Below are 7,641 nucleotides of genomic sequence, written 5' to 3'. Positions count from 1 at the left end.
TGGGTTAGGAAGGGGATTGTGCTGTCTGGCAAGGTTGGAAAGAATAAGGGGCACAATGTGGGGCAGGTGAGACTAGGGGAGGTGGGGCCCACGAAACGTTCCCTATGAAGGCTTTTCCATTCTGCCCCTTCCCTTTAGCCCCCAGACCCTCTTTTCCTTCCCTCTTTCTATCCACCGTCCTTCATTCTTCAATTCAGCTATCCAGCAAAGGCTCACTGGGGACCCATGGGGCCAGGCCCTGTGTGGGACCCTGTCTTACCGTCGTGAGCAGAACGCATTGAGAACCGTGAGTCCCCTGAGAGCGCAGAGTCTGTCTAACTTGTTCCTCGCAGTGTTCGAAGCTCCTATTGGACTAGTGAATGAATGAACATACAGGCAAATGCCCACTTCTCAGGGGCTCACTGGCAGGCAGATGACCAGCAGCTGCAGGAGTGGCACTCAGGGTTCTGGGAGCCCGAGGGAGGAAGAGAGGGAGTATTTTGCCTGAGGGGCTGGGGACACTTTACTAAGAGATGACAGTCGACCTGGGTATTGAAGGGCCAACAAGGTCACCAACAGGAGGGGAGGGAGACATGCCCACAGTTGAAGGAGCAGCCTTTACGGGGGCCACCCAGCCCCACTTCTCCAGCTCCATCTTCTAAGACTTGAAGGAGCTCTCACACCCACGGGCTGGTGAGTTGCCCCCTGGGATGAGGGGTCTGGTGGGAGTTTAGTCAAAGCCTTACTTGTGGATGTTATCATGGTCTAGAGTGCCACTTGGGGATTTTTAGAAATCCTCACAGAGCCTGGAATGTCAGTGCAGGAAGGGCCCTTAGAGGGTGGTCAGCCCTGTGGTTCCCAAGCTAGCTTCCTCAGAACCCTGGTGTTCCACTGAGGCACCCCTGGGAATGAGAAGAGGGCTGAGAGGCACCAGCTTCAGGCACAGCAGCGCCTCTTTCTTCTGACCTACCCACTCAGGTTCTGGGTCGAAACTTCAAAGTTCCGCTTGTATCCTGCCTTCACCTTCCGTGGCTACTGCTTGTTCTTGAAGATGAAAATCCTCACCTTGACCTACAGAAGGTTGGTATGTCCAGCCCTGGCAGCCTTTGACGCTCACCAGACACCAGCTGTGTGTGTGTAAGAATGAGATGGTTGGATGGCATCACTGACTCAATGGACCATAATGGTGGAGGACAGAGAAGCCTGGCGTGCTGCAGTCCATGGGGTCACGAAGAGTGGGACGTGACTTAGTGACTGAACAGCAATCACAACACACCCACCAGCTGCCCCGGCTGATGCTGTCCCGGAGGGTGGCAGGCTCTGTCCCACCCATGCTGCTCCCTCCTCTGGGATTCCAGGCCAAGTCTTGATCCCCAGAGAAGTCTTCCCTGTTCCCTTGGGGTGGTCCTGCCTTCTGTCAGTCATGTTTTCTCATTGCTGGTCCCACACTCTTCACTGATGCCTGCCTTCTCTGCAGACCATCAGCTCCCAGAGCACAGGGCGGGGCCCCTTTCCTGTGTGGCTTTGCCCCTGGGGTCCAGCACAGAGCAGATGCTCAGCAAGTACTGTGAAGCCAGCCACCTTTTGCACCACTCTTGGGGGGCAGATGGCGGGGTGACGCCCAGAGAGGGCTGCTCGGGACCGGGGGCCCCACAGTGCGTCCTCCGTAACTGTGTCCTCTTAGGGCTCTCCCTGTATCATCCTTGGCCACGTCTCCACCCACCCCCCAACTCTGCCTTAATCCTTGTGCTTCCCCTGGATGCCCCCCCAGAACATCTGCAAACCAGGATGGGCATGGGAAGCTGGCAGGGGTCCCCTCTCCCCCGCGGGGGCAGGAAGTCTCTCTCCCCGCCAGCTCTGACTGCCTGGCCCAGACCACTCTCCTCTAAGCCCCAGCCTGGGAAAGGCGCTCCTGGCCCCAGCATGGCATTCCTGGCCCAGCCTTGCCAAGGGCCTCAGCCCGTGAGGGCCAGGATATGGGGTGGGAGGGTGGGGTGCCGGCCTCCAGATCCATGGGGGTGGCGGGGGCATTTACAGGAACCAGCCTCCTGCCCGGCTGCCCTCCCAGCTTCAGGCCCCAAATGCAAGAAGTGGTAAGGCGGGGAGCAGGGGAGGAGGATTCGGCCAGCAGACGGCTGGAGGCCAGGGAAGATGAATAATGACACCAGCGAGGCCAGACCACTTCTGGGAAACACCCTTGAAAATTGATTCTCAGTGCGGAAAACCAAGGGATGAAGCAGGGTCTTTTGGGGTCTTTTTGAGCTTGTGGGCTGTGGCTGCTCCTCTGGGCCCTCTGGGGCCTACCATTCCCAGGGAGGCTCCATCCCACCGGGGTCCACCCAGTTTCCAAGGTACCGCACCCGTCTGGATACACAGTGTTGGGGCCAGCTAGACAGAGATGATAACAGCAACAATCCCTGAGGTTTGCCTAGCTCTCCCTATCCCAATGTGCTGCAGGCTGCATTTGAGCAGTTCATTAAATCTGGGCTCCACTTTCCCAACAACTGAATGCTCTTGCACAGTAGGTACACAATGTCTGATCTTATTCCTCTGTGGCTTTGTAACAATGCTGTGAGTTGGTAACTGTCACTGATTCCCATTTCGCGGATGAGAAGACTGAGGTTCCCAGGTTATTGTTGTGCCCGAGGGCTCCTAGCTGGTATGGAGCAGACCTAGGGTTCTGCCTGCAGATCCCACAGTCTCCAATGGGGAAGTGGGTGGGATTCAGGCCAGAGTGCCCTGAGGTGGGTCTCATCGCGCCAGCAGCCGGAATAGAGTGTCTTTGAGACAGAAATTGTAGACTTGCGGTCTACAGGCTCCAGAACAAACAGGCAACCCACCAAGGAACACTTTCTAGTGTTTGCTTATTTTTTCTTCTGATTATTACAGTCAGACATGCTTATTAGAGAAAATATAGAGACATATAAAGAAGAAAATAAACCATACCTGAGGTGGAGTCAGTGGGGAGATGTCGAAAGTCATATCTGGGTTCATATCTCTGTTCTGCCCTGGGATGGGCACTCAGATTCCTGAGAATCAGTTTCCCCTTCTGCAGGATGGGGATAAAAATTCCCTTCACTGTCATGAGACGATTATCAGATCAGATCAGATCAGTCACTCAGTCGTGTCCGACTATTTGCGACCCCATGAATCGCAGCACGCCAGGCCTTCCTGTCCATCACCAACTCCCGGAGTTCAATGAGACTCACATCCATTGAGTCAGTGATGCCATCCAGCCATCTCATCCTCTGTTGTCCCCTTCTCCTCCTGCCTCCAATCCCTCCCAGCATCAGAGTCCTTTCCAATGAGTCAACTCTTTGCATGAGGTGGCGGGAGTAAGATAATGTTTGAGCAGTGGTCAGAGCTCATGAAGCTGACCAGCTTATTATGGGAGGGTGACTCTCCCTTCCATACAACTCTCATTCCATCACAAGGACCAAGCCGCGTAAACTTTGAATCCTGCTTTTTAAAACCTTTCTAAATTGAAATATTTACCCTTCACCCCGTGGTTGCAACTCCCCTAGCTTCAGTGGAATGTCAAAACCCGGAATTGATGTGTTGACATTGCCCTTGAAGTTGACATGGACTTGCCTAGTTCTCTGCCGTCTCATCACTTGGCGTAGACTGCCTAATCACAGCCACGATCAAGATACGGCACACAAGGGCCTCCCCCTCTCTGCACCCCCTTTCTTCTCACCCACAGCCCTAAGCCGACAACCACGAGTCTGTTCTCCATCTCTATGATTTCGTCATTTCAAAAATGGTGTATAAATGGAGGCATACAGTATGTAACCTTTTGAGCTCTTTTTTTTTTTTTAACTCAGCAAAATTCTCTAGACCTTCATCCAGCAGTTGACTGTACCCACAGCCCGCTCCTTTTTCTAAGTAGTATTCCACGGTGTGGATGTGCCACTGTCTGACTGGACAGTCACCGGCTGCAGGACGTTTTGGTTGTTCTGCTATCACACATGGATGTTCACATGCAGGGTCTTGTGTGGACGTCAGCTTCTGTATCTCTGGGCTAAATCCCCAGGACAGTGATTGCTGGGTTGTGTGGTAAGCATGAGGAGGGCATGGCCACCCCCTCCAGGGTTCTTGCCTGGAGAATCCCATGGACAGAGGAGCCTGGCGGGCCACAGTCCACGGGGTCGCACGGTGTCAGACACGACTGAGCGACTGACCAAGCAGCATACAGCATGGGGAGCGCACGCTTAGTGTTTTGGGAGACTGACAAACTATCACCCAGAGAGGCGGTGCCACGTTACGTTCCCACGTGAGAGCTCCAGCTTCTTATCCTTTTCACCAGTATTCATGTCACTGTTTATATATTTTTATCTGTTCTAATTATGATACCTCATCGTGGTCCTAATTTGCGTGTCTCTAATACCTAGTCCCTTGGACAGCAAGGAGATCCAGCCAGTCCATCCTAAAGGAAATCAGTCCTGAATATTCACTGGAAGGACTGATGCTGAAGCTGAAGCTCCAATACTTTGGCCACCTGATGTGAAGAACTGACTCATTGGAAAAGACCCGAATGTTGGGAAACATTGAAGGTGTGAGGAGAAGGGGACGACAGAGGATGAGATGGTTGGATGGCATTACCGACTCAATGGACATGGGTTTGGGTGGACTCCGGGAGTTGGTGATGGACAGGGAGGCCTGGCATGCTGCAGTCCGTGGGGTGCAAAGAGTCAAACATGACTGAGCGACTGAACTGAACTGAACTATATACCTAGTGATGCTGAGCATCTTTTCATGCACTTCTGTGCTGTCCTGAATCCTGATATTTTTACCGAGCACTAACCATTAGGCCTTGCTTCCTGTGTTATTGCCAACTCTCTATAAATACTATTCGTGATGACTGCATAGCCCCTTATCATAATTAATTTCACCGTTCTCCTGTTCTCCCTATTATTATAAATAAGGTTTCGATGAACATCATTGTGCATAAATCATGGCCCATTTAATACACCACTTCCCTGGAACAGATTCCCAGAAGCAGATCTCCTGGATCAAAGAGCGTGGACCATCTTTGAGGCTTCGCTGCACGTCTCTGAGCTGCTCTCACGGAGGCTTCTTCATACTGCCCTCCCCAGTCTCCCCATAACTTCACTGCTGTTGTTCAGTCGCTTATTTGTGTCTGAGTCTGCAACCCCATGTACCGTGGCACGCCAGGCCTCCGTGTCCATCATGTTCCAGAGTTTACTCAAGCCCATGTCCATTGAGTTGGGGATGCCATCCAACCATCTCATCCTCTGTCGTTCCCTTCTCCTCCCACCCTCAATCTTTCCCAGCATCAGGGTCTTTTCCCAACTAGTCTGCTCTTCAAATCAGGTGCCCAAAGTATTGGAGCTTCAACTTCATCATCAGTCCTTCCAATGAACACCCAGGACTGATTTCCTTTAGGATGGACTGGTTGGATCTCCTTGCAGTCCAAGGGACTCTCAAGAGTCTTCTCCAACACTACAGTTCAAAAGCATCAATTCTTTGGTGCTCGGCTTTCTTTATGGGCCAACTCTCACATCCATACATGACTACTGGAAAAACCATAGCTTTGACTGTACAGATCTTTGTTGGCCAAGTAATGTCTCTGCTTTCTAATATGCTATCTAAGTTGGTCATAGCTTTTCTGCCAAGGAGCAAGCGTCTTTTAATTTCATGGCTGCAGTCACCATCTGCACTGATTTTGGAGCCCAAGAAAATAAAATCTGTCACTGTTTCCATTGTTTCCCCATCTATTTGCCATGAAGTGATGGGACTGGACGCCATGATCTTAGGGTTTTGAATGTTGAGGAGCTTTCATGTGGGAATGTGTAAGTGGTACAGCCACTCTGAAAAATAGTTTGGCAGTCTCTCAAAAGACTAAGCATATACTTAGCATACAACCCAGCAATTACCATCCTGGGTCTTTAGCCCAGAGATATAAAAACGGATGTCCACACAAAACTTGTACATGAATGTTCATGTGTAATAAAAGTTTAAAAGAACCAAAATGTCCTTCAATAGGTGAGTATTTAAACAGCAGCACATCCGTACTTCTTTGGCAACGACTACAGTGTTTTAGAGCACAGGGAAGCACATAACATTCTCAGAAAGAGACCATCTCCTGTGGCCAGGCTTTTAGAGGTTAAACCCTGGCCCTGCCATCCATTTGCTGTGTGACCTTGGGTAAGTTACCTAACTTCTCTGAGTCCCGCTTGCCTCCTTTTACAATGAGGGTAGTTATCGAATCTTCTCTTATAGGGTTATTGTGAGGGCTGAAGGAGACAGTCACATGAAGAGCAGAGCAGAGCGCCTGGCACAGAGAAGACGCTCAGCAAATCCACGCGCTCTGCTGTCAGCGTCGTCGTCATTTGTCGGGCCCTTTGCTGAGCACCGGGGCCGCGGAGGCAGGCGGTGTTCAGACTGTTGTCGTGGGAGCAGTGAGCTACACTGTCTGATTCTGCTTGGGAACCACTGACCGCATTATTTATTTATGTTATTTACCGACTTGCGATTGAAACCCAAATAGTCTGCGGAGAGTGAATTTCTGAAGCTTACAAAACTGCTGGAGCCCAACGCTAGATGTGCTCAAGATAAGAGTCGAGAGCAACGGGATCAGGTTGTGTGGATGGTGAAACAAAGTGCTCTGGGAACCCAGGGGAGGAGCGCCTCTCTTCGTCTGGATCTGGGGAGCAGGGGGAAAGCTGAGGGGAGCTGGGGAAAGCCCTGAAGACAAACTAAGGAGGGGGGTGAGGGGGCGACCCGGGTGGGAGCAGGCGGGGAGGAGGCGGGCGTTCCCAGCAGAAGGAGGAGGAGACACGGGTGGGTTGGTGGCGAGATGAGGCAGCAGAGGAGACAGATTTTTGAGTTTGGCTGCAGGGTGGAGGCTGGGTCAGAGAGAGAGGGGAAGAGGCAGGGGGTGGTGGACGTCCCTGTATGTCCAAACCAAGTGTGAATTGCAGCTGGATGCGATCTCGGGATTCCTCAGCTGGAGGAGCCCCTAAAGTGTGCATTCCTCTCACTTTGCAATCAGGCAGGTAAGAGAGAAGGCAAGTGACCAGCCCAGGCCGTACAGCATGGTGGTGACAGAGGCAGAGTTGAGCAAGGAAGCGGGGGGCGGGGGGGGGATGCGTGAACGGTTGGTCCTGTGACAGAGGGCCAGGCGACATCCCAGGCTGTGGACCCCCCTCGCCCCTGACTGCTGCACCCCTTCCCCACACCGTGCCCAGCCTTTCTGCCAGAGCTCTGACAGTCATGTCACTGAGACCTCCCAGGCTTCCTCCCCCAGCAGCCTCTCTGGAGACCACCTTCTTGGCCATCAGCCAGACTTCACAGCTAAAATCTGACCAAATAATGGGAGCGGATGGCTGAAAGGTTTCTCTGCTAATTGGGGCCTAATCAGAGGCTGCCTCAGCCGCAGCTGGGCCGTGGGAAGCCCACGTGATGAAGCCTGTGGTGCCAGCCCCTGGTACCCCCCTGCCACATCCGCAGAAGAGGCCCAAGTCTCAGGCGATAGGGTCTTCATGGACCCCCTTCATTCACTCCACAAAGACTTATTGAGGCAACTAAATGCCAGGTGCTGTGGCATGATGGCCACTAGGAGGGACAAGCGGCAGGCAGCCACGCCCTGCCTTCCCAGAGCTGACAGTCCAGAGCAGAATCATGGGAAGTGCGTAGACA

At 52.6% G+C, this 7,641-nt stretch overlaps 1 long non-coding RNA gene across 1 annotated transcript; it reads left to right on the top strand.

Moving 5' to 3' along the window:
- Positions 1-954: 954 nt before the first annotated feature.
- LOC147377256 (uncharacterized) lies at positions 955-6,614 on the top strand. The gene is made up of 2 exons (XR_015149480.1): positions 955-1,059; positions 6,223-6,614. It is a non-coding gene; the product is annotated as an uncharacterized LOC147377256 (long non-coding RNA).
- Positions 6,615-7,641: the final 1,027 nt, after the last annotated feature.

The sequence above is a fragment of the Bos grunniens genome, chromosome 2 (assembly GCF_055505025.1).
Source record: "Bos grunniens cultivar Pamir isolate PY7600 chromosome 2, Bosgru_T2T1.0, whole genome shotgun sequence".
NCBI lineage: Eukaryota > Metazoa > Chordata > Mammalia > Artiodactyla > Bovidae > Bos > Bos grunniens.
This window is presented reverse-complemented; position numbering and strand designations above follow the sequence as displayed.